Here is a 27,205-nt window from a genome sequence, read left to right as displayed (position 1 = left end):
AATCAAACACTACAAGTCTCTCATCATTCCCGTCCTGCTTTATGGTGCAGAAGCTTGGACGATGTCAATATCAGATGAGACGGCACTAGGAGTTTTCGAGAGAAAGGTTTTGCGGAAGATTTATGATCCTCAGAACATTGGTAACGGCGAATACCGCAGACGATGGAACGATGAGCTGTACGAGTTATACGACGACATTGACATAGTTCAGCGAATAAGAAGACAGCGGCTACTCTGGCTAGGTCATGTTGTCCGAATGGACGAAAACACTCCAGCTCTGAAAGTGTTCGATGCTGTACCCGCCGGAGGAAGCCGAGGAAGGGGAATGCCTCCACTCCGTTGGAGGGACCAGGTGGAGAGCGACCTGGTTACACTTTAAATCTCCCACTGCGAAGGAAAGAGAGGAGTGGCGCGCTCTCATCGATTCGGCTATAACCGGCTAAATGGTTGAACGCCAATCACATACATACATTCTTAGAAATTTTGCAAAATGTTGCATTTCATCGATTTTACTACGTTGCAGGAAGAACTTTCAAAATACAAAATATAATAACATAGAAACACACATAATGAAGTGTTGATATGATGTTCTGACACTCTTTGACATATTATAAGTTATTAAAGGAAGGCATTCTGAGGCTAAATACTTGTGTGAAAATCTTGCCAAACCTTATCACACTATATACACATAACCACATCATTATAAACGCATATAAACATACAGACAGCAGTTACTCATGTACCAGCTCGCGAAACATGACTTCAAATGGGAGCACAAGAATTTAATTTCATAAATAATTCAACAACTTTGCTCTAATTTCATTAAGAAACTTACGAAACCACAACAAACTTACGAGTATTTAAATATTTAAGTACACAAACACGGGCGCATACATACAAACATACATAGCTGGTACCCACTTACATACGTACATATGTACCGATGTACACATGAGTTCATGTATTTCCACGCCGCAGGTCAACTCGCAGATGCACGCATGCGCGCCGCGTTAAGCTCACACGCGCTCGTATTGCGCGTCAGGCGTTTAGCAGCGGCAGCAACAACAACTACAGCGAAACAACTGAGAAAACAAACGAACGTGCAAATGTGGGACGCGACGCAGCGCAGAGCAGCGCGTGTGGGCCGGCATTTGTTGCCACACGCTACACAAAGGTAAGTATTTACGAGCGCAACTATTGTGCCAACGAACAAACTAGCTGTAAAAATAAACAGCCAAACATATGTAACGGTGTATGTCTGTGCAACTGAAAATAATTAAAGTTAAATTTCTCAACACTCGGCGGCATCACAATGGCGCAAACGCGCTGCTTAGATGAAGCGGCAACCGCGGCGCTGCACTTGTTTGGCGCTCCGCATTTGTATCAGTATGTGTGTATGTGTGTGTGTTATTATTGTTTCACCAAACACATATGTTTCATAAGCGTGCAAACAACAAAGCCAAGCACAATGTTGGGTGGCACTTTCTACCTTTTCTTTGCTTTTATTGTTGTTTTTTCGGCTTTTCTCCCTCATCATTTTGGATAAGTGTGCAACAAAAGCAAAAATCAACACTTTAATAGTGTTAACAATTAAAATTGGAATGAAAATAGTAAAGCACAAAAGGGAACAACAAAAAAAACCAAATTAAAATTGTACAACAACACACACAAGCACTCTTATATGTATGTATAATGCCACCCACAACCAGCACTCGACTGCCTTTAGTCTGCAAGTGTACATACAATTTCGCTGCATTTTAAGAATAATTATGAAATAGAAAAGCTCCCATTTAATGCATAATGCTCGACTATTAGACTTTGAGAAAATCATCTTTAAGAGCTTTTGGCGCTTTAAGTGCGCGCAGTAATACCCCCCCTTTGGTATGCATAATTGTGGGTCTACCTACACACAGCAGGCTGCATGCCACATGCATTTCGATTACTTTGTAAATATGTGTTTAGTCATACCCATCTGTGTGTGTGTGCATAAGTGTTCATCGCCAACGCCATTCTCCATAAAGCACTTCATAATAGCATTATTGTGTTTATGTTAAGAGCTTTTATGGCGTTTAATCAGCTTTACCTACTCATGCAGCGAGCTCATAAATTGCACTTACAAGCTGCTGGCAGCTACTGGATACTGGGGTTTTAGTTAACTTCATCCACTTTCAACATAAATCAAGCAACAATGAAGATAACGAAATAAAGCTTTACATAAATCCTATATAGGAAGTATAGCGCTCATCTAAAACCGGTCGGACAATAACTTTTCATGGCCCCAGATACCGAATATGCGGACTTTAGTACCTATGACCGTCCTTTGTTTTGTTTTATAACTTATAGATCCAAACAGCATTAGATCGCCGAAAAGACAGCTCTTGTCCGGTACCGACAATATCGGTCAATCAGCGAACCCCAATAGATTAATGAAATCGGTTGATCAACCCCTATGGTTCCTACCCAGTATTACTTGGTATTTCTCAATTTAAAAATATTTGTGGGGGAACTATACAAAACAACCTCTAATCCTTATGTGGGATTGCTCTAAGCTAAAGATAAAACATGTAATGTATGTAATTGGCGTTGAACCGTTTAGTCGGTTATAGCCGAATCGATGAGAGCGCGCCACTCCTCTCTCTCCTTCGCAGTTCGGCGCCAGTTGGAGATTCCAAGTGTAAGCAGGTCGCTCTACACCTGGTCCCTCCAACGGAGTGGAGGCCTTCCCCTTCCTCGGCTTTCTCCGGCGGGTACTGCATCGAACACTTTCAGGGCTTCAATTTTTTCGTCCATTCGGACAACATGACCTAGCCAGCGTAGCCGCTGTCTTTTTATTCGCTGAACTATGTCAATGTCGTCGTATAACTCGTACAGCTCATCGTTCCATCGTCTGCGGTATTCGCCGTTGCCAATGTTCTGAGGACCATAAATCTTGCACAAAATTTTCCTCTCGAAAACTCCTAGTGTCGTCTCATCTGATGTTGACACCGTCCACGCTTGTGCACCATAAAGTAGGACGGAAATGATAAGCGACTTGTAGAGTTTGATTTTGGTTCGTCGAGAGAAGACTTTACTTTTCAATTGCCTACTCAGTCCAAAGTGATTCTGCGCTGGATACAGATAAGGCATACGAGGTGTGATAACGATAATTATCGTTTTTTATTAATATTCATTCGTCTACATTAGGATTGTCGTTCTATTCCCAGAACTTCTTCCAGTCGCCGAAGCACTTCTCAAATTCGATTTTGGGGATATCCTTTGTCACCTTCAGCGATTACTCGTATGCTTGTAAAATGACGGTCCTTTAAGGTCCTTTTTATTTGAAATTATTCCCATTATTTTTTTAACACACCACGTATGTACATATGTTCGATTTCTTCTAGACTAACTTTCGCATGCATTTCTTACGCCCTAACACGTTCCTCACTCCGTTTACAAATATTTCTGCATAAATTTGCGCATAACAACAGTTGAGTATATAATTATCGTATGTATGTATGTGCGTACATTAAACAGGTGCTTGAGTAGAAATTAACGCATCTGAAAACTTTATTCCACGCGCATGCGTATGACGGACTGCAACCATTTGCTTTCTCGTTGATTGCGTGCTAGAAGGCGCCCTCTTACTTTCTAACTACACACTCGCCGGTGTAATTTTCAACTAAACTGCAATTAACAGGCTCATCATTTTAATTATGCATTGCAATGCCGAAGCATAAAAAGGGAAAATAACTGTGTGACTACCACGAAGTACAACGAAGTTAAGTGAACTCCTTAATATGCATGAGTATAAGTACATAATGTAAATTAATAAGTAATTATGTACATACATATGTATATAAATGAGTATGTGGGAATCGTAGCTTCCTTAAGTCCCTGCTACGGCCTTTTTGAGCTTACCCAATCTTATAAACAAATTTTCACATTTATATCGTACGGCGTAAGCCTAAACTCTAATAAAATGCACTTTCTTGTAAGATTACACTAATAAAGTCATACAACAAAAGACCGTGTCTTATAGAATATATAGAATAGTTTAAGTCTAAACTTCATGAGAAAGCTTCGAAAAAGAAATAGTAATACGATTATCAGAAGTACAAAGATTCTAGAGTTTTAGGAGAGCAAATTTCCAAGTTTTTTAAGTGAAGCTTAGAACTATATCTTTAGATGTCGTACAAATCTAAGGCTCTAAATTTAGTTGAAATTTTCGATAAATCTTGTAAATTTGTGCTTTAAATGGGAGCTAAGACTCTAAAGCTCTCTAGTCCAATGTTGATTCCATAAAATTTATTCTCGCCTTTTTAGGACGAAGGAAAATTATTTCACCGTCAAAGTGTTGGAGTTCAGTCTTTTAAGTGGCACAAATATTTCATGGACTCTGTTCGAGATTTACCCTGAAGTACAAGACTTACTCATAGAGACATTTAAAAATTATGTGATGGGCAAGTCACCGCCCACTTTTGGGAAAATCTTCATATATGACAATCAACATGACCAATTTGAATCAAATTTCTTCTAGAAGTCAAACAGAGCTTCCAACATGTGTGAACTTCGATCCGACAATGGGTTCATACTACTCCCCAACTCGTTTGTACCGATTATGCCGAATTTCCTACTTTCAATTTAGTTAATGCATGGCTTATTTTGAGCTTAGCTTGGTTAAGTATCCAAAGTGTATGTAATCCAAGGATGAACTTCTTAGTAAACGTTTTTTGGACACCTTTTAGAATAAATATGTAATACGATTTTAATTCAAGCAAATTGTGAGGGTTTAGTTGTTCAGACGCCCGAACTTAACCCTTTCATACATTTATTGCTATTAATTCGAAGCAAGCAGTGAACTCCGACTGACCTTTTAAAGAGCAAAATTGTTGTCCAACAACACTTTAAGAAAACAACAATGCAAACGATTTTAACATGAAATTTTCAGCTGAAAATATTTCCCTCTTCAACATTCATTATGCATTACATAACTTCACTTTCTTATGGCGATGCATGTCGAAAAACAACACAACAACAATAACAACAATAATATTGTAAAACTATTTTCGCTCTTCTATGATTTGTTGTGGGAAATTATTTGCAAATTTATTGCCGCAACGATTTTTCCGCAGCAACATTTAACATTTTTTATACTCACGCACGCAGAGAGTGAGCGCTACAACAACTATGGGAAGTTATTTATTTATTATATTTACATAGGTATGCGAAGGGGCTCATAGGCACACACATACACTCACAACTACATGCTTGAAGTGCTCCTGTTTCGAACGACTAAAGGTTATTAACTGCACTAGACGAAAGCGCAAAAAAACACGAATGCAAAAACAAAAACAAAAGCAAAAACAAATTTATGCGCTTGCGATTATTAATGCCAGCTCTCGAGTTCGTGGTAGGAAAGTGCAGCAAACAAAGGCATTTAATTGAATTAAAGAGAGTCAGAGGTTACCACTTCTACAAGCATAAATAAATATACACCGATGTGTGTGTGCATGTGTGAGTGTGTGCGAGTGTGCGAATTAATTCGCAAGGCATGGAAATGAAAGCAAAAACTCCACCAACGTTGGCATGCGAGTTGAGAATATATTTTCTTCAAGAAGAAAACTGACTTGACCGATATAAATAAAGCGAAATGAAATGCAGCTGTTGTTGTTGCAAATTCGTTGTATCGTCTGTCAGGCGACCACATACAACTCTGTATATATAGTAAATGCGATTGTGTGTATGTGTGCGAATTGGAAATGAAATCGCATTATAATTTAATTTATATGAATTGCTGAAGTGAAAATTTATTGGAGAATTATAACGAATCAATAAAGAAATGCCAGTCTTCAGTATTATGCGTTCACATGTGTGCTTACAGTAGATGAATAATAGCACTTACCACTATCATAACTAAATGTGAAAATAAAATAATTGAACAATAATAAATTCAGCTGATTTTTATTTTTATTTAAAGCAGACAAGTAATAATTAAGATATATAAAATTAATGATCCTATAATACAATTTACTGCTTTTCGATGATCGAATAATCAAATTTTAATAAAAGTTTAATTTCGAAAAACATAATCTATTAGCTGCATACAAAATATTTATTTCCTGAAAAAACAATCAGGAACAATTTAATTTTCAAAACTAGAAAGAGAGCACTAAGTTCGGACGGAACCGATTATTAAATAGTCTCACAAATGATAATAACAACAAGCAAAGAATGCTGTAACCGAACATTTTTCCAATTTATTTCTTTAATATTACTAAGATAACACACAATATTGCCCATATATTCGCCACAAACACCACTAGAGTAACGAAAATCATTATATATATGTAGTAGGATCTCTATAAAATATTTGAAAGATCCTTCAATATTTTCGTTAAAAATTATCCCCAGACACAGAGGCGCTCATGTTCCTCGGTATATGAGGCTTTGAAAAGTTATAGTCCGATCGTCTATTCGGACAACATGACCTAGCCAACGTGACCGCTGTCTTGTTATTCCCTGAACTATGTATGTCAATGTCGTCGTATAACTCATACAAACTCATAGTTCCTTCGTCTGCAGTATTCGCCGTTGCCAATGTTCAAAAGACCATAAATATTCCGCAAAACATTTCTCTCGAAAACTCGAAGTGTCGCCTCAGCATCATCGGAAATAATGAGCGACTTGTATAGTTTCGTTTTGGTTCGTCGAGAGAGGACTTTACTTTTTAATTGCCTACTCAGTCCAACGTAGTATTAGTGCAAACTTGTATTCCGATAACTTCATAAGTTCTTGATTGATTGTTCCACGCGTAACATCAGAATGTCATAAAAATGTTATGTACCAAATTCGGTTGAAATTGGTCGAGTAGTTGCTGAGATATAGTTCATGACACAAAAGTCGGCGACGAAACACTCGTTTAAAATTATGTATACCAAAGGCTGCACGTACATCTTTTTAAAAATTTTGCTGACACTCGTTTCTTTATATGGGAGACGAGCGACCGGTTTAGAAACCTTTTTCTCGTCATAGCAATAGTTAGAGTTGTCACAATTTTTTTGTTTGAGAAAGTTTACCTTTCACACATTTTAGTCTCTTTCTTTTAATATTGATACAAGTATGCAGCCTCCATTCCCAAAACAAATGTTTAACTTTAAAGGAGCAACAAATTGGCAGTTTTCAACAGTATTCAGAGGATTTTGGATCCCACTCAGCACTTTGGGCCACAAGCCACAACGCATTAATCGAAATTATGTATAATTTGTGGTCACTTAACGGATATTAAAATTGTTATGAATGGTTCGTCACTCGCACCGTCAACTGATTACCATATTAATCACCGTTAATCCGTGTTCATTTCACTGCGCCATTATTTTAATTAACTTTTCATTGTATCAAACTTTGATACAAACCATATACATAAATACAGTTAAAGAGCATTCATTTCCGCAGAGTACATTTGTTAATTTGTATTTACGAGTATATCGAAGTGTCATTTACGAGCATATTTAAATTTATATTTATTTATTGAAGTTTATGTTAAATAGTGCTAATGAAGTGCGAATATGAGCGGCGCTTTTGTGCTTTTGAGCTTTGCCGATCTCGTTTTAATGAAAATATTATAGCTCGAAATTAATTACTTCGCGCACTGGCCGCCATTGGCTATAAACCAGAAAAACGCAATAAAAGAATTGACACAATTTATTTATCCAAATTACTGCTGCATACGAGTATGTAAATAATACTTTTTAATAACAAATACCTGTCATCATACATGCATACGGTACATACTTATTACACAATCATTTCGCAATCATTTAAATACACAGTCGACAGACAGACGGACAACGCGCTTCACACTCCAATTCATTGGCGAAGGCGAAATTAAGCTGAAACCGCGCTCACACTCGTCATTCGTCATAATGATATACTCGTACTCGTACTCGCTCTACACATTAGCGGCGAAAAAGTGCGAAACGAAAACACACAAGACGACCAAAGTAAATACGAAATTAAATACCAACATCACTAATTATGTTAAATAAAATGAATTATGCGGTGGAGAGGAAAAAAGGTAACGCGTGGAATTTTACGACGTTGAACGCCAGAGCTGAGCAAAACGTAAAACATAAACAAGTTACATCGCACGTTTTGTGTGCTCGGCAATGATTTGTACGTATTTCACTTCAAAGTTCACTAACATTCCACAAATGGGCATTTAGAAGGTGTCAAGATTCAGATAGCCAAACAAGCCCCGAAGCAGGTGAATTAGCTAATTTGTGTGCTATGGCACGAGTATGTATGCATGAATGATCCACTTGCTACGGTTTTGGTCAGCCACGAATAATTAAAACTAAAGCGTAAAAAATTTAACGAAATTAGAAGGAGGGAAAATTGGTTAAGCAGAAAATATTGTAATTCACAGTTAGCTCAATTAACCGACGCAAAAAGATATTGGCATTTAGCGAGTTCACTGGAAAAAAAAATCACTGTGAAGTATTTGTAGCAAATACCAAAGCTAAAGATAGAGATAGAGATAGAGATAGAGATAGAGATAGAGATAGAGATAGAGATAGAGATAGAGATAGAGATAGAGATAGAGATAGAGATAGAGATAGAGATAGAAATAGAGATAGAGATAGAGATAGAGATAGAGATAGAGATAGAGATAGAGATAGAGATAGAGATAGAGATAGAGATAGAGATAGAGATAGAGATAGAGATAGAGATAGAGATAGAGATAGAGATAGAGATAGAGATAGAGATAGAGATAGAGATAGAGATAGAGATAGAGATAGAGATAGAGATAGAGATAGAGATAGAGATAGAGATAGAGATAGAGATAGAGATAGAGATAGAGATAGAGACGGAGACAGAGATAGAGATAGAGATAGAGATAGAGATAGAGATAGAGATAGAGATAGAGATAGAGATAGAGATAGAGATAGAGATAGAGATAGAGATAGAGATAGAGATAGAGATAGAGATAGAGATAGAGATAGAGATAGAGATAGAGATAGAGATAGAGATAGAGATAGAGATAGAGATAGAGATAGAGATAGAGATAGAGATAGAGATAGAGATAGAGATAGAGATAGAGATAGAGATAGAGATAGAGATAGAGATAGAGATAGAGATAGAGATAGAGATAGAGATAGAGATAGAGATAGAGATAGAGATAGAGATAGAGATAGAGATAGAGATAGAGATAGAGATAGAGATAGAGATAGAGATAGAGATAGAGATAGAGATAGAGATAGAGATAGAGATAGAGATAGAGATAGAGATAGAGATAGAGATAGAGATAGAGATAGAGATAGAGATAGAGATAGAGATAGAGATAGAGATAGAGATAGAGATAGAGATAGAGATAGAGATAGAGATAGAGATAGAGATAGAGATAGAGATAGAGATAGAGATAGAGATAGAGATAGAGATAGAGATAGAGATAGAGATAGAGATAGAGATAGAGATAGAGATAGAGATAGAGATAGAGATAGAGATAGAGATAGAGATAGAGATAGAGATAGAGATAGAGATAGAGATAGAGATAGAGATAGAGATAGAGATAGAGATAGAGATAGAGATAGAGATAGAGATAGAGATAGAGATAGAGATAGAGAAAGAGAAAAGGCTATCAGATCACAAGAAAAATGCACTGTTTTTAGAATTTACACAAAGGAAAAAGGGAATGGCAAATGGGTGACATGGCGAATGAGTGATTTTTAGTTTTTACTATTGAAGCAATAATTTATGAAGCTCCTATATCTATGTCATGAGAGTCTCAAGATACTAGTGGAACTCCGTGAGATTAAATCTTTCGGCCTATCACTATATTTAAGTAATTAAATAAATAATCATTCTAGAACGCAGGCAAATTGAAAACTTCTCTCACTGACTTTCAGTATATTGATATTTCAATGGCTGAAGATGAATATAAAACCAACTTTATGATCTACTAAATGTTTTTCTCAGTGCCCGCTAGTCAAGAACAATAACACTTTAACACGAACGCTTTGTGGTACACTCAAAGCACATGTTCATCTCAAATTATTTCGCGAAATATCTGCATTAGTCGCTAATGTTTCTTCTAAGCTTCTAAGCAACGGTTATCTTCTGTCCGTCTTCGGTCTAAGCGCCAATGCTACCATTTCGCTCGTGCTCATAATCAGCTGAGCGTAAATAATTGACGCACTGTTAAACAGCAGAAACGTCTGACGCAGCATCTGAGGTAAGTTTACGAGTGCATTGTACATACGACTGAACTGAGCTCTGCTAATGGCAACGCTAATTCGTAACTAACTACAAGTAACTAAAAATAGTGAGTAAGAATACTTAGCAGATACACGTCTTTGGACCAGTCTTCGACAGACACGTGTATGTATCTCGTCTGTGTAAGTGTTGGTATGGCAATGGTATGCCACCAACAATTGGCGAAGCTGAGAAACTGGAGTACAAACTGCGCGTTCTATTAGCCACACGCTAATAACAATGTTCAGCCACAACAACAAATAATAACAAATACAAGTAAAGAGCAAGAGTACCGCAACTACAACACCAACTTCAAAGCGTCAAAGTCTAAAAGTCATTGAAACTGAGGCTACTATTTTTGTTATTGTTGCCGCTGAACTGCCATTAGAACGGTTAAAGCTTAGACTTATGGCCTCACTGAGGCCAGCTTTGTATATATGCATATACTACCGGTATTATTGCTACTATGTCTCACTGCCATGGCTCAGTTGCAATCATAATAGAAAATTGTTAATCGCCAGCGACGTGCCAACTGCGACACGCGGCGTGACCATAACGCCAGCAACGTGCAACGGCCCAGCTGATCGATTGGCGAGTTCAATGTGCGCTATTTGCCACAAACACACACACACACTCTAGAATATGTATATATTCAGTTATTAAAAGTGCAATCTGTATGGTTTTAGTACTCTTTCATTCATTCATCGGCACATCGGCACATCCTATCACCGCGCACAGCGACTGCAGAATGCCAACGGCACCAACCTGCTGGCATTCACCGTCTAAAGACAAAGGCAAGCCCATCCGCGGCTGGCCAAGGTGCACAAGCTCACGAGTACGTTCAGCCATGTGCAGGCATTCAAAGAAGAATGTACTCACAAGTGTACCAAAAGACAGTAGCGAGCGTAAAAGTTGCCATTTTGGATGAGAAATTAGAAAAGTGAAGTTCTGAAAAATCAAATTGTTTTAAAGTATATTATTTTTTTTAGAAAATTCAGAATTCAGACACAATTTGATTAGATTAAACTGTGGTATTTATTATCACATTGATACTGCCTTCATATTGCTTGCTACTGTAGAATTCCAGGAAAATACCCAGGTGTATGAATCGTGCGCACGAGCCAGCAAATATGTCTACGTACAACAAACACACATACAGAACCATCTAAGTAATTATTAAAATATTTCTGCACTAATACGCATAACTTATGCAGATACTTAGACATACCTATATACATGGCATATAGCTCATAGAATGGCATTTAACGCATTCTGACCCTTTTCTTATTTTATATACCTATAAGCGCTGAGTGTGTTCCATTATCCTTACTATTAAATTATAAGCTTTATAGAAATTTATACCATGATTGCATGAACTATTTTCTGAAAGTATAGTTCCGACATATAATTAAATTTATGTAAAGTCTAGATCAAATTTTATGACCGGAAAACTTCCAAAGGAGGACACGAACCTGAAGTTATTTTTCAAAAATGGTACATCATGATGAAGGCTTTACTATATATTTCTTGGACTCTTACCAAATGTTAAACTAACTGAACACCACTATTATAATGTAGAAGGATAATATGCCAAGGATCCCTACGCCTTCCTTTCCTCAATTGATTTTTAAGTTTGAGACACAGAATCTCACATGCACAGCTTAAAGCGCTGTCCTTTGTAACACCAAACAACTCCTGATGAAACCAAAAGACCCCACTATTGGACAAAGCGCTTGTAGTCTATTACATAATTTTAAGTCTGTCAATAGCAGGTTCGCCGAAAATGAACATACCAAGGTGTTTTAACCTCAATCTGGCGGATCTAGCAGAAGCTTAGAGCAAGAAGTGTTTAGATGATTCCACTTCACCTTCCTCCAAATAGCTCTGGTAACTTCCATTAGGCAGGATCCCTAGCCTCACCACATGTGAACCTATTGGACAGTGTGCAGTATGCACACTTATGAAAGGTGAAGTGGAATCATCTAAGCACTTATTGCTCTAAGTTTCTGCTTTCGCCAAACTGAGCGAGAGAAAGCTCTACAAAAGATCGTCTTACGATTACGAGTCCTGCGGTTAGTGGGCTCACGCGATGTCTTTATGTTCAGCGCAAATGGACAGTCTACCACCTCGCTACCATTCCGATATGAAACTTTTTAGGAAGCGTGTCCGCTTTGCAGTTTTCAGTGATTCCATGGTAAAATATATGTACAGCTGCTGGCGTATGCCGATGATATTGCTATCATCGGAAGCAACAACCGCGCCGTTTGTTCTGCTTTTTCCCGCATGGATAAGCAGGCGAGGCGAATGGGTCTGGAGGTGAATGAGGACAAGACGAAATATCTCCTGTCATCAAGCAAACAGTCGGCACAATCGGGTCTTGGCTCCCACGTCACTGTTGACAGTCATAACTTCGAAGTCGTAGATAATTTCGTATCCCTGGGAACCAGTATCAACAACACGAACAATGTCAGCCTCGAAATCCAGCACAGAATCACTCTTGCCAACAGGTGCTACTTTGGACTGAGTAGGCAATTCAAAAGTAAAGTCCTCTCTCGGCGAACCAAAATCAAACACTACAAGTTTCTCATCATTCCCGTCCTGCTTTATGGTGCAGCTTGGACGATGTCAATATCAGATGAGACGACACTAGAAGTTTTCGAGAGGAAAATTTTGCGTAGGATTTATGGTCCTCAGAACATCGGCAACGGCGAATACCGCAGACGATGGAACGATGAGCTGTTAGAGTTATACGACGACATTGACATAGTTCAGCGAATAAGAAGACAGCGGCTACGCTTGGTCATGTTGTCCGAATGGATGAAAACACTCCATCTCTGAAAGTGTTCGATGCTGTACCCGCCGGAGGAAGCCGAGGAAGGGGAAGGCCACCACACCGTTAGAGGGACCAGGTGGAGAGCGACCTGGTTACACTTGGTATCTCCACCTGGCGCCGAACCGCGAAGGAAAGAGAGGAGTGGCGCGCTCTCATCGATTCGGCTATAACCGGCTAAACGATTCAACGCCAATCACATACATACATTGTAAAATATATCAGGCACTCAAAGGACTGACAACTTTTTTCAAGAGCAAGCAGCACTTAAGCAGAAAATTGGACAAAACTTTTGGAAAAAAGTCGTCAAACAGCAATAAAGTGTATAATCTCATACCTTGGATTTTGAAAAAATAATAATTTGGTATAGTCCAATTAAAACTTTTGAGATTTTAAAATTATACAAATATACTGAATAAATATTCAAATAATATTAGTATTAAGATTTCTCTCTAAAACAAAGTCCAAAATATAGCTTTTCTCCTACATACTATATGTACCCAAATGTAACATGCACAGCTGTTCAACTGTTCACCGAGAACAAAACCAGTTTCTGCATGCACTCATACACACACATTCACATTATTTGCGTTTAACGGATTTGAAACACTCTTGGTCAAACAAAAGAGAAACAATTGAAGCCAAGTCTGGCTGAAACTGCACCCACAATTGGCATTGGCAAGGTGAGCTGGTCATAATCAGCGCGATGCCGGCGTCACGAAACGGATATCTCGGCTGCATTTACAGGTGGCTAAAAGAATTTATAATTATTAGCACATTAAAATGTATACACTTTATTCCGTTGTGTAATATATAATTTGCTTTTATATAAGCAATTACAATAACACAAGGCTAATATACATTGTAAAGCTAGCAGCGCGGTTGATTTGGCATTGACGGAGACGGAGGCGGAAGTGACAATTGATTGAGTCATTTCGTGCACATTGATTTGGCATCCGCCAAATTGGCGATTTAGCGGCTTTCCAGCGCATTGAACACGCGAATATTCACGTTTTGTCTGCAATTATGCATATTTAATGAGCATTCCAAGCGCAAGGTATGAAGGTCTCGGCCGCCTTCTAATGAAATCGCTTTATATATCACTCAATAAACTACGTACAGAGAAAAGTTCAAAATAAATCCCGGACTTGAGGATTAGCAAATCATTGTCCTCCACAGATAGGTCCAAAATGTGCTGTGGATATGTCTTTGAGGCAGTGACTCCAAGCGAAAAATAAAATAAAATCATTTATAAACAAAGGTCTTGAAGAGATGTTACATGCTTCATCTTTGAATTGGTCCAACTTTTTGCTTTTGGTAAATAAAACTAACGGAAAACATTACCAACCTTATAAAAAATGCCAAGCAAGGTTTCGGCGCCCTCAATATATTTTGGAACACCTCCATTATTAAGCGGCGTACCAAAATAAAAATACGCGTCTGCAAAATATTGAATCTCGAAGCCTCTGACACCCAAAAACTGCAATACCTTCACAACATTTGTCATTTTCTGGCCCGTGAACGACTCTAACACGGAACAAAACAAACTCCCATGTGGACAAAAAGAAAATTAGGCTGGCTTGGGGATGTTCTGAGATTAGACAATCACCCGACACAATCATCGACTGGAATACTCAAGACCTCCGACGGTATGGCCGACTCGCTCTCTCCTGGAGGAGGAAATTGGACATCAAAATATCTAAAGTCGAAAAAAGCTGGAGTCAAATCAAGAAGCAAGCACAAAATTGAAATAAATAGAAGAAGGGTCTTTAACTAAGAATCATATTAATATATCGAAATATTGTTTCGCATACGTTTAGGGGCACCTTAAGAAAATGTTTACTCTCTCTCTTTTCTATTCAACCACCTTTTCGTCGTCAGAATTTCTTTAACAAAAGTTTCACAAGAGAAATTGTCCGACAGATAAACAGTTATTTCCACATTAGTGCCCTATTCATTACACATAAAATACTTGAAGAGGCGCTCATTTGTTGCAACTGCATTGTTAATGATTTGCATTAAACATTTGTGAAAGATGTCTACTGGCATTGAATGAGATAGTGGAGAATTCCACGCATTCCGCCATATGATAATAAATATGCAGCAAAAACAGACGGGGAAACTGTTTATAAGAAAGCAATGCGAAAATGCCACATAAACATGGCCTGGGTCAGAAGCAACAACAGCAGAAGGAAAAGTAGCAACAACAACAGAAGTAGAGGCAGCAGTGGCAATTGCAGTTGTGCCGAGAGTTATTGTGGGAAGACGAGTGAAAATTAACAAACGCTAGTATTTACTAGCTGTAAATGCCTATGTCTATTTTTATGTATTTGTGAGGGCGAAGATATTCATTCAATGGGAAGTAAAATTGCATAAGAGCTACAGAATGTGTATAGGACACAAATCTAGCAAATTGGTATTAACTTTGTGTAAAATGTATATTGATGGAATGACAGATTGAGAGTCTCCTTGGATTTGGAAACTCAAAGGTTCCGGCGATTATGAAATACACGCACACACACACTCTCACACATTCGCTCTTCGAAATGAATCACTTAGGAATGCGAAAGCGAGTTACCAGGTGATTGTGACGACGGCGACGGCGCGGCCTATGAGTAAGGTGCAATATGCCAAGAGATAATCCAACAACAATTTGCCGGGGATATACCGTACACTTGCGGCGAATAGTGCGCGTATGCAAATATGCAGAGATAAATATGCGATAACCGGTTCGTCGGCGGTGACGTGTGCGGGGCGTATTAGTAATATTGACAGCTGACCCGGCGGCGGCGGCGTGTGAACACTTTCGGAACACCTTGGCATGAATAGCGCAAAATTTATGTTTTATTACTATGTGTGTGTGTGTGTGTGTTTATTAGTGCAAATAAATATTTACAGATAAATGTGCCACAATTTTTAATAAATGAGTTCGACGCAACACTGAAATGAATAAATAAACAACAACATTAAGTTATTAGAGGTAAATGGCGAATGGCAAATGGCAAATGTAAGCGTACAAATCAACGGTATTGCGCCAAAATGTTGCTGAGCACACATAAATATTTGTACGTATCGTATGTATTGAAGTGTGTGGTGGTGGCATTGCGAATGACGTTAACCAGATATGACTGTGCGTTGAAAAACCCATTTGAGTAGTCGCCGCTCGCCTTATGAATCAGTGCGGATTGGTATTCATTCATATTAATTGGTCTATAAATAGAAACGGCTACAACGCAACGCAAATAAGTAAATAAATAAACAGAGGTTTCGTGAAGTTCCGCTTTTTTATTGATCGGATATTGCGTCTAGCAGTTGGCGGACAAAGTACAGAAATGCCAATTCCTTCATCAGATTTCGTAAATATTTGCATTTATGATTTCTGGCATGCTTGGTATTCTACAAATTTTTATGCCATAAGGAAAGATATTTCAAAAATCTTAATTGTACCTAACTGCATATAACTCCAACTATTCGGTACCCGAGATCTCAACTTAAACTTAAAAACGTAACTCAGAATCATCTGTCTTCGATTACGTAGACATAATAAATCTCTAATTTTGAGGAGAACAACGGGGATGCTCTCTTTGCCTCCCTTTTCAACCAATCCAACAACTAAGGAACAACTTGAAGACTAGTGATGGAGCAATTGAGTAAGACAAGGTTTCTAAAAATATGTCTTCAGTTTTTATTGCTCTAACGGCACTACTAACGATACATACATAAAAAACTCATATACGCATACATTTCGCACCCCAAAGCCACTCGAGAGAGAAACATGTTTTACATAAAACCAAATCACTTAAGTCTTGCTAACTGTTTTCGCAATGTAATTGCATACACGCAATATACTTGTTGTTGTTGCTGTTGTTGTTGAAATTGTTACACATGCTGGCTATCAAAGCGGCGCTTTTTATTGTTTCACATCCATAAAGCAAACTCATTTAACCCACAAAATTAAGAGCACCTCACATTAAAAAATATATTTTTATAGCTCTTGTTGCTGTTTTTTGTTTTTTTTTTTTGCGCTTTGTTTTTTTATTAAGCAAGTAAAAAGCATGGGAAGGTAAATAGTACGGTATCAAATACAACAATAATATCACATGCCTACTTAAAGGGGGGCAGCGCAAAGCATGGCTATAAACACACAGAAACACACACACACACACACAGTATGTACATGAGCTCGTGAGTATATGGATATAAAGAGTGCTCACTTACCAGCACAAAAGGCGCAACGACGAGACTCGAGGATGAAGTAGAAGTGGAAGAATACGTTGATTGTGGGCAGCACTGCGTCATATGCAGCATAAAGCATTGGAATCAAAGAAAATATAAACAACGACAACGACAACAACAACAACAAAATAACAACAACGCTGTGCTTGCTGTTGGCAACATGAACTCATTGCCACAAAAGACAGCGCAGTTTAGCTAAAAGCGTCTGACAAGTTGAAACATGAATGCACATGTCGGCGTGCAATGGTGAAGGCGGCAATAACAACAGCAACAACAGTAATTGCTGCAATAATAATAAAATACAACTTAACCAATTTCATTCAACAAGCGAGCAACAAGAGAGCAATGAATTCATTCATAAAGTGAATGATGAAGCTCTCAGCGACAAAACAATACAGCAGTTATCAACAGCTTTGGAGAGGGCAATATTTTTTTGTGACTGGATAGTCACGTTTATCAGTACTCGAGGAAAGATTCTAGAAATGCGACGCATATAAATATCATCTAACCTTAGATATTGATTGCTCTCTAAGCAGCATGGATATTTCTCTATATGTTTGTCCCAAGAAAAGAGAAGAGAGTGACTATGGTAGTTACCAACTCATAAATCATTGATATTCGAAACCGAAACCAGCCGTAGCTTCCGACCTACATACATATGTAAAGGGTGATTTTTTAAGAGCTTGATAACTTTTTTAAAAAAAAAAACGCATAAAATTTGCAAAATCTCATCGGTTCTTTATTTGAAACGTTAGATTGGTTCATGACATTTACTTTTTGAAGATAATTTCATTTAAATGTTGACCGCGGCTGCGTCTTAGGTGGTCCATTCGGAAAGTCCAATTTTGGGCAACTTTTTCGAGCATTTCGGCCGGAATAGCCCGAATTTCTTCGGAAATGTTGTCTTCCAAAGCTGGAATAGTTGCTGGCTTATTTCTGTAGACTTTAGACTTGACGTAGCCCCACAAAAAATAGTCTAAAGGCGTTAAATCGCATGATCTTGGTGGTCAACTTACGGGTCCATTTCTTGAGATGAATTGTTCTCCGAAGTTTTCCCTCAAAATGGCCATAGAATCGCGAGCTGTGTGGCATGTAGCGCCATCTTGTTGAAACCACATGTCAACCAAGTTCAGTTCTTCCATTTTTGGCAACAAAAAGTTTGTTAGCATCGAACGATAGCGATCGCCATTCACCGTAACGTTGCGTCCAACAGCATCTTTGAAAAAATACGGTCCAATGATTCCACCAGCGTACAAACCACACCAAACAGTGCATTTTTCGGGATGCATGGGCAGTTCTTGAATGGCTTCTGGTTGCTCTTCACCCCAAATGCGGCAATTTTGCTTATTTACGTAGCCATTCAACCAGAAATGAGCCTCATCGCTGAACAAAATTTGTCGATAAAAAAGCGGATTTTCTGCCAACTTTTCTAGGGCCCATTCACTGAAAATTCGACGTTGTGGCAGATCGTTCGGCTTCAGTTCTTGCACGAGCTGTATTTTATACGGTTTTACACCAAGATCTTTGCGTAAAATCTTCCATGTGGTCGAATAACACAAACCCAATTGCTGCGAACGGCGACGAATCGACATTTCACGGTCTTCAGCCACACTCTCAGAAACAGACGCAATATTCTCTTCTGTACGCACTGTACGCATTCGTGTGGTTGGTTTAATGTCCAATAAAGTAAACTGAGTGCGAAACTTGGTCACAATCGCATTAATTGTTTGCTCACTTGGTCGATTATGTAGACCATAAATCGGACGTAAAGCGCGAAACACATTTCGAACCGAACACTGATTTTGGTAATAAAATTCAATGATTTGCAAGCGTTGCTCGTTAGTAAGTCTATTCATGATGAAATGTCAAAGCATACTGAGCATCTTTCTCTTTGACACCATGTCTGAAATCCCACGTGATCTGTCAAATACTAATGCATGAAAATCCTAACCTCAAAAAAATCACCCGTTACATACATCAAAACCGTTCCCACGTCAGTTGGTTCTACGTAAACGGAATGGAATCGGATTTTTATCTGGTTAAAGACTGTCAAATCGACAATATTCTTCAAAATTATTTAAGGAATGTTTTGTGCCTCTACAACAACAATAACAACTTAAATCAAGTATGTATAGATGTATGTATGTATATTCCTCGAATAGCATTCCACACGCGTCAGAAAATGGTAAGCCTTCGAGTATAGTTTTTACACTGAAGGATCGCTGAAAAAGTCTAGTCGGCGTAGATTCCTTCAAATATCAAAAACATTAAACTAGTCAAAAAAGGTCAGTCAGTACAAAAATATAAATTTTATATTTGCAAGCTGTCGCTCTCTTCTTTTTCTCCTCTCTTTATTTGAAATTAGCAAACCGGTTAATCTGCAAAAGCTAATTTGAAATTCATTCATATTCCTTAACACACAAATATTTTTAGATTTTATTGCATTTAACAGTATTTACAACAACAACAACAAAATCTAGTCAAGACAGAGTTTTCCATATTGGGGTTCAATTAACGATCGCTGCCAGCACATTTGCACTAAATAAAATCGCAGCGTAATGCACTTAAACGCCTACATACAATTGTACTTATGTCTGTATGTTTGTAAATGCTATCGAGTTTCTCATTCACTCATATGAGGCACACTGGAAGATTTTCAATATTTTTTTTTAATTTTTTTTTGTAAAAAATATTTGCTTTTTATTTGCATAATTTCCGAATATGAGTCGTTAACCGTTATTTTGATTATACTCGCGTCATTGTGTTCGCTACTGGTTTTTATAATTTTGATTTAACCGAATATAGAAATATTTTTTTTTTTAATATTTTAGTTTTCCTTTTGTAATATACACGTGCCTACCTATTTAAAACAAAAAAAACAACAACAACAATAAAAAGACGAAGTGTTAACAGAAAATGTACAATACGTCCACATTGATGAGTTCATTGAAAGAATTCTAAAACCAACAGCCCAAATCAAGTGACTAGTCACTTGCGGATCTTGAAGCGAACGTTTTAGTTTCTGCTGTTTATCGCATCGTTTTTCAACAGCTTGTTAATAAATAAATAAGTATATTATTTTAATTCTCTGCAGTCTCATTATTTTATTAAATTCATTGCCCACAAATGTAGGCAAACACTCGCACACACACACACACTCACGAACACCTTTGTGTGTTTGCTCCTTTAAAATTTGGCAAGCGTTGCCAAATGACGTTGCCGTCGTCGTCGATTTCATGGTGGCCTGATGTGCTGCCGCAACGTGCCATTGCCAATAGCAAAAGTGCGCCGTTTTTTTGCTCATTTTGCTTTCGTGTATCGCGAATATGTAAACCAAATATTTTGACTAATTCATTTAAACGTTTGAACTAGAAAGTGTTTTTAACGAGCGACAAGTGTATAAAAATAGATTACCAGATAAATGTTTGTATTTGCCGCTATTACATACACACATACATACGTGTGTATATTTGTGCGAATATTTTCATTTAAGCACATACATATGTACGTTCAAACATACGATAGCATATTTTTTGAGCATTTGGCACGCTGCATCTATCAGTTATCACGCGATGTTGTTGACAGATGCGCGTATGAGCATTCGGTGCGCACATTTCACTACCACGCGGATGATTCTATTTCGCACATACAAACATACAAACAAGCATGCATTAATGTTTCTTGAAAAAAATAATTAATTTAGCTACTTTATAATTTTTTACAGTTTTTTTGCAGTAAAATTGAAAAGTGGCAAAATTCGAAAAAAATCAAAACGGATTTTAAGTAATTTTACTTACATAAAAGCTTTTAATTTCAATATTCAATTTCTCTATAAATTATTTTTTGAAATAATATTTAATTTGAATTTTATAACATTTAAAATAATATGAAGCATATTTTTTCAAGTTTATGATTTTTTATACTTTTAACTTTTTTTTTATTTTTTAGATTCATATTTTTTATGCGATAGTTTATTAATGTATTATATTTTATATACATTGATATTTAATATTATAATTTAATTTAATTCAATCCAAAATTATAAACAAATAAACAATTTTATAAATGGTTTGTAAATAAATATCAATTTACTTTTATTTAATTTTTGTTTTTTTTTTTATTCCAATATTTTTATACTCTCGCAACAAAAGTTGCTAAGAGAGTATTATAGTTTTGTTCACATAACGGTTGTTTGTAAGTCATAAAACTAAACGAGATATAGGGTTATATATATCAAAATGATCAGGGTGACGAGACGAGTCAAAATCCGAATGTCCGTCCGTCCGTCGGTCTGCAACGGATAACTTGAGTAAAAATTGAGATATCTTGATGAAGTTTGAAACACATGTTCCTTGGGATTGTGAGAGGGTTGCTTTCGAAAATGGGCAAAATCGGACCACTGCCACGCCCACCAAATGGCGATAACCGAAAACACACAAAGTGTCATAACTAAGCCACAAATAAAGTTATAACAATAAAATTTGGAATAAAGGATCGCACTAGGAAGGGGCATATTTGGATGCAATTTTTTTGGGGAAGTGGGCGTGGCCCCGCCCCCAAATCAGTTATTTGTATATATCTCGCAAACCAATAAAGCTATATAAACCAAACTTTCTGCAGTCGGTTCTCTTACGTACGCCACCACACACCATGAAATTAGTTAAAATCGGATATTAACCACGCCCACCTCCCATACAAAGGTTAGGTTGAAAATTACTAAAAGTGAGTTAACTCAGTAACGAAAAACGCCAGAAACACTAAATTTCACATAAGAAATGGCAGAAGGAAGCTGCACTGAGATTTTTTTACAAAATAGAAAAGATACGTGGCATCGCCCACTTATGGATCAAAAACCATATCTCAGGAACTACTCGACCGATTCGAATGAAATTCGGTATATATGTAATATTTTCTTGACACCCTGATGACACGTGTGGAAAATGAATGAAATCGGTTCACAACCACGACTACTTTCCATACAATTCAATTTTGAATTCCATCTTATTCCCTCACTTTATAATATATACATAAGGAACCAATGAAGATAGCGAAATAAAACTTTACACAAATACTGTATATGATCTGTGGCATCACTTGTGAAAGATTGTCGAAATCGGACTATAACTTTTCAAATCCCCGAATACCGAATATGAAGAATTCAGTGCCCCATGGTAATTTTTCACTGAAAATTTGGGTAAATCTCTTAGATAATTTAATGTAATTTAGAGGAAATATTTCTCTTCTAATAGTGTAACTTCCCCTAGCTCTCATATACCTAATTATAGGATTTTCAAATTGGGTCAAATTGTGTGTTATCTTAATAAAAATATATCAATCAATTGCGAGAGTATAAAATGTTCGGTTGCACCCGAACTTAGCCTTTCCTTACTTGTTTTTTAATATTTTTGAAATCACTCACTCTATATCATTTTATATCATATATGTATGTATGTATTCAATATTCTAATTTTATTCAATCTTCAAAATGTAAAAAATAAATAATATTAGAAATAATTATAAAATAATATAAATTAATATTTTTTATTTCATAATTTTTTTAAATATTTTTCAAAACACTGTACTGCGCTTTTCTGTCATTTACTTGATTTTTTACTTCCGTCGAATGCATTTCAATTCACGCGTTTATTTTGTTGCAAAATTTTTGAAATTCTCAAACTGCCGAGTAACGCATTTCCTCGCCATTACGCACGCCAATCGCCAAAGGCCGGCACTTTTGCCGTTCACAAAACGCATTCGACGAAATGCAAGTTGGCAAAGCATTTACATATTTTCAGCTTGGCAATAAGTGCAGTTTATTGTGTCACAGCTGTTAAAATCTGCCGTGCATGCCGACATGCAATCGCATACATGCATACATACATACATATTTGTTTACACTCACCGCTGACCGTTGAGCGCTTCCAAAGCTCCAAGCGAACGGCGACTGCACGCACCCAAGTCGCGCTTTGCACGAGACCGGTTGGCGTCAACAACAACACAACGCAACAACTCTTAGTTGCTCATTTACAAATTTCCCGGGTGCATTTGCTCAACTGAGTAGTTTTCGGTTCCCGCGCTCTTTTTTGATGGGTTTTCAATTTTATTTCAGTCTCCGATATTTCGTTCGATTCGTCAATCGTTGTAAGCGCAATTTATTCGCTGCGCGTCATCGTCATTATGCTTCTCCCGCTTCCTATTCACACACACACATTAATTCACTTGTTTTGCATTTGTTTACGCGGACGGACGGACACGCTTTTCCCAAGTGCCGTGCACGACTGAGCTCGTGTTTTCAACGACTAGTTAGTTTTATAGATTTACTGAATTTCCCACCGTTGCGCTGCCGTCGATGCAGTCGTTTGGTCGCCGCGTCAACCGGCCCTACACCGAAGACCGTTAGTCGTTTGCCGTTTTGCATTTGCAGTCGTTACTTTACTAGTTCTCCACTTTGTTGTTGTTAGGTTTTGTTGTTCACTATTCACTCGCCCATTTCCCGGCTGTCATGCCAAAATTCTAATGTCCGTTTTGTTGTTGCTGCATTGTTGGCGTTGGCCAAATGTGGCAAGTGGCCAGCATAAACCAACATAAACCTACCCGAGAATCAGGAAATTCTACTTTAAAAAGCCGAAACGCAAATTTGCAAGCTGCCTTCTCGCCACACCGGCGAACGGCCATGCCACCAAGTGACGGACGAACGAAATCGAAAGCCTTGCCAAGCGTCGAAGCCCCGAAAAGCTGGCAAGCACTTGCACAACTGGTTGTCGGCGCCGGCTCCGAAAAGGTGTTGGCAACGAGATGCACTGAAGCCGACCGGAGCCGGTCTTAGGTAATAATGGCCCGGTTGCCGACTGTAGGCCGTCAGCAGTGAGCAGTTGTTAAGCGCAAAGTTTTGCCAACGCAAACAGCAGCCTGCTGCCGCATAGCAGCAAAAAAGCGCACGGACAACACAAAAGCAACAACAACAACATGCCAGAGTAAACAGGTGAATGTTGTATTGCGCAACTGTGTTTACAATACACACACGCATACGCGCACAGCCGAGTGAATAAACAGTAAGCAGCTTGCAAAGTTGCAATGTGATACCCTTTTGGGTGGCATCCTTTTGATGTCGACAACAGCTAAAGAGCTAAAGAGCAACAACAAAGCAGCGACAGCAGCAGCAATGATGATGATGACGCCAGCAGATGGGCAGATGGCACAACAATGGCCCTTGTCGCGAACACACATACACATACACTCAGACATACACAATATAAATATAAATATGTATGGACAATCGTATAAAGAAGTTAATTGGAATGAAGAGTCCAAAGGATAATGCAATTAATTGCCTGTACCGCAAGCAGCAATTTGTGGCGTGCAAGGAGTTGGAGAATGAGGAGTGTGGAAGGAGTAGGGATAATTGTAATTTATATTAATATACATTCTCTTGATATTTCACAATTTTTAACTCACTATTTCGAACGATGTTAAAACTAGTATTGGCAGTAAACAATATTTAGTAACTTGTTTATTAAAATAATATTCTCAGAACTTTAAAGAACTCATTTTGCCTTAATACGGAAGATATATTCAAAAGCACTGAGTAAAAAGTGTTGAATTCGCCAACGATATCTTGTCGATCCTCAGAAGTAGCGAAGCCGAACAACTCGGACCTCTAAAGTACAACAGCAAAGACTTATTAAAATCACTTTCTTGGAAGTTTAGACGGGTTTTTTAGTATTTCCATTCCAAGAAGCTTTGTAGCTTTCTTATTCAAATCCCCTTCTTTGAAGTTTAAACGGGTTTTCAGTATTTCCATTCCAAGAAACTTTGAAGCTTTTAACAATATTGAACCATAAGACGTCTTAAAGTCAAGACAAGTTCAAAGGAATATATGTATATATTAGCGCATGAAATCCTTAAACCTAACTTAACTCCAACCAACTGGTGTAAAATATTATTTTTTAATATTTATAAGAAGTTAGGTTTATGCAAATTTATTGGAATCACCACTTCACAGGTGTTGCACAAACTAAATTTTTGAAACCCGAAAGTCACTAAGTGAAAAATTTGATAGTCCACACGCCATGGCCAAATATGAAATATGAGCAGACGGCCGACCGAGCGGAGTTCGCGCTACGTCGTGTGGCGTTTAACGGAGCAATTGCGAAAAAACAAGTTGCCGAGCAACAACAACGCATGCAAATTCAGCACACACACTTAATTGGCAAATATCCTTGCGGACATAGTTAGGCACTGCGCTTATAAACGAGGTGACTTGACTGGTTTAGTGAAGCGTCTATGCAGGTGGACGAGCAGGGGCGCAGACGCGGAGGGGTTATGGGTCGCTTTCCACTTCTTAAATGTGAAATGGATATTCTCCAGTGTAATAAAGGCTTTAATTGACTTATAAATATGTATATTTTCTATGTGTAGTTAGATCTCTTTTGTTGAGTCTGATATTTTTTCGATTTTAACAATCAACAAAAAAACAGTTTGTAGTTCGAAGCTAAATTATTCTAGGTTTCATTTTTTAAAAGAACATTTGAAGAAGATTTTGGAATTGTGAGGTGATTTGGGAAATATTGAGCGAAAGCGAGAATTTCTTTAAGGAGATATTCAATCCAGAGGCAAGTAGAGTCCCCCTCAGAAGCAAGCGGAGGCTACGCCAATGCAAATATAACCCAAAACACACACAAGCACAGGTGCATGAACACCTCGGAACAGCAACTTTTGTTACTCTTGCCACTCATTTACCGCTAGTTTTTGTGTTGTGTGTTTACTCTTCTTCTTCTGCTTGATTTTAGCATGCAGCTCTACTTGTTTGCTTCCTTCCTACTCGAATTTCAGCTCTACAAGGCTTGCTTCCTTGCAAAATATTTTTAGTTTTTTACGCAAACACACACACATGCACACACGAATATTCGTACAATACATTAGAGCTCATGGCTGTTCGTGCTGTTGTTGTTACTAATTATATTCATGACGTTGCTGGCATTATTAGTAGTGCATTGCTTGATGTTGTTGTTGTTTTTGCTTTTTCGCCAATACTCGTGCTGCTGTTGTTATTGTTTTTGCGTTTACTAAATTCTCTTTTGGCTTTTGTATTTAGCGCACAAGTAGTAGTTTAGCGGAAGTATCCGGCACGGCCAATAACAAAAAACCACCAACAATAATCGAATTACAACAAGCAGTAAATAAACGAGAATCCTAAAAGGAGGCGATGAAGACGTGCATGTACATGAAGGCAGAGCCAAAGCAAAAGGAGAACACACAAAAACACAAGAACACAAAAAACAGCGAAAAACAAGAACAACAAAAACCGAAACAAAACAAGTCCAACAATAACAGCAGGCGAGCACGAAGAGCCACAACAACAACAATGGAAGGGTGTGAGTGTTGCATGTGTGTGTGCATTTCGATGCATTTGGAGGGTTGGGGGATCCGGATTCGAAGCGTCGCTTCGTCACTCAGACGCTCAGCCGTTCGGTCGATCGTGCCGATGGATGGAGGAGCAGCAGCTGCAAACGGCAAACATCGCCAAAGCCAAGGCATTCGAATCGCATTTTTACTGCTCGCGCACAAAAGGAATACAAAGCAGGCGAGCGAATGAGTGAGCGGTGCACTGTGGCACCGACAGACATGCCATGCCACGACAAGCCGCACCGATGTGTGGACCCAGTGCAGCGGTGAGGGGCTGCGAATAACAGTCGCATTGCCGCAAAGCGGAAAGGCCAAGAGGAAGTAAAAGAAATTGCAGGTATCTATCCAAATATGTTTGTGTGTGTGCCGTGTATAGCAATCAAAGAGCAAACACCACAATAAAACGACGACAACAATAACTAAAGTCCACTACATCGGCTGCATAACAATGAAGATTTAGCCAATTCAACAACAACAGCAACAACAACACTCCCCACAACATGT

The 27,205-nt window shown here is 38.1% G+C and overlaps 1 protein-coding gene across 1 annotated transcript in view; it reads right to left on the bottom strand.

Annotated features, from left to right (window-relative positions):
* Positions 1-24,449, bottom strand: part of LOC105212150 (protein rhomboid-like) — a 42,982-nt gene extending 18,533 nt beyond the window's left edge. The window contains exon 1 of the mRNA XM_011183957.3: positions 23,199-24,449. The gene's annotated coding sequence lies outside the window, so the exon portion shown is untranslated. The remainder of the gene's footprint in view (positions 1-23,198) is intronic.
* Positions 24,450-27,205: the final 2,756 nt, after the last annotated feature.

This window comes from Zeugodacus cucurbitae, chromosome 4 (assembly GCF_028554725.1).
Source record: "Zeugodacus cucurbitae isolate PBARC_wt_2022May chromosome 4, idZeuCucr1.2, whole genome shotgun sequence".
NCBI classification, from domain to species: domain Eukaryota; kingdom Metazoa; phylum Arthropoda; class Insecta; order Diptera; family Tephritidae; genus Zeugodacus; species Zeugodacus cucurbitae.
This window is presented reverse-complemented; position numbering and strand designations above follow the sequence as displayed.